The 1,558-nt window shown below is 53.0% G+C and overlaps 1 protein-coding gene across 1 annotated transcript in view; it reads left to right on the forward strand.

The window, feature by feature from the left end:
* The window catches only part of TEDC2 (tubulin epsilon and delta complex 2), a 32,087-nt gene that overhangs the window by 8,776 nt on the left and 21,753 nt on the right, over window positions 1–1,558 (forward strand). The gene's annotated exons all lie outside the window — the stretch shown is intronic.

Raw genomic sequence — 1,558 nt, forward strand, 5'->3', positions numbered from 1 at the left:
CTGCACCCCTCTGCCAGCTGCCTGCGGGCACCTGCAGCTGCAGCCCACCTGCAGCCCCAGCCCAGCCTGCCACACCACCGAGTGCACTGAGGCCAGGGAGCGCAGACAGCTCCAATGGGTTTAGGAGAATGCTTTTGTGCCCGCCTGTGTGCTGGGGTGCCAGTGTCATGGGGAAGGCACACATCCCCGTGAGCCAGTGTCATGGGGATCAGCCCCATCACCTGCCCCAATGTCAGACCCCTGCCGTCACCACTTCCCTGCGGCTCCATGCTATGGTGCAGAACAGCCGCGAGCTGCAGGTTGCTCTCTTGTTCCTGTTGTGTTGCCCCAGAGATGCAGATGGAAGCAGAGGCAGGGCCTCTTTGTGCAGTTATCAGCCAGCCCAAAAATTGGTTTTGTCCATTCACTGGAGCTAGATAGGGTTTTCTCAGTGATGTCCAGCTGCGTGGGCAGTGCAGGGCGGTCTGAAAACCATGGGAGGTTATGGACATAATGTCCCCCTGGTGTTAACTCCAGAACACACTATATATACCTGTGTTAAATTCAGGCAGGGAACTGCCTGTATTTCCATGTTCTTTCCATTGGTATTTTGTGCACATCCACCTGCCAGGCTGCAGAGCCACAGAGAATTTAATTTCAGTAAAAAAATTCTAAGAACACTTACACTTACACTGTGGTGATTCGTATCAGCAGCCTCTGGTGCCAGCCCAAGGTTTATGTGACTGCCTCTCATTAGCACCATTTGGAGGTTAAGGCTTCTAGGATTTACCAGTGGAGATAAATGTGCTGATGGGCAGCCCAAGGAGCACCTGTGAAACCCTGTGTTAGCATTAAGCTTGTTACTGGGAATACCTGGGCCTCATCAGTCTGTCTCTGAAAACAGCATCACCCTCTTTCTTCACGTTTGCCAAAACATAAGCACAGAGAGTAAAACACATGAGTTAATCAGGGGAAAACATGCTGTGGGATGAAGAAAGAGACACCACAGTGAAATGGTCTGCTAAGAATGGCAAATGCATTTTCTTTGTGTGATTAGACAGGAAAAAATCTTGTGAAAGGCCCGTGTCTGGCAGAGGACCTGTGGCATACACTGAGCTCCCAAGCTAAAATGCTGTGGGTAAGGAAGGAAAAATGCTTTCCCTCTCAGTCAAGAGCACCTTGATGCAAAGCATCAGCACCAAGAGAGAGCTGGTGGGGTGGAAGTGGCTCCTTGCAGGGGCTGGGGCTGAGCAGCTGCTCTGGGGAGGCTGAGCCTCCACAGTGCACAGAGTGCACAATTAATGGTCACAGGGTAAAGAGGAGGGGGCTGAGAGGCTTTTCTGGGAGCGTTTCACAGCCCTAGGGACATGCTCTGCTCCCCTAGAGCAAAGTGCAGGTGCTGCTCCTCTGCAGGGGCTCTGCCCCAGGCACTCCTGATGCTGCATGGCCATGGGGAGGAGGATGCCATGAGGGGAGTGGTGCTGGGCACCCCCAGCTGCCCAGTCTGGAGGTCCAGAATGTGGATTTCCTGAAGGCCAAGCAATGCAGCTCTCAAGACAAGTGAAAGGAAACAAGGAAT

This window comes from Geospiza fortis, unplaced genomic scaffold (assembly GCF_000277835.1).
Source record: "Geospiza fortis unplaced genomic scaffold, GeoFor_1.0 scaffold114, whole genome shotgun sequence".
Classification (NCBI taxonomy): Eukaryota; Metazoa; Chordata; class Aves; order Passeriformes; family Thraupidae; genus Geospiza; species Geospiza fortis.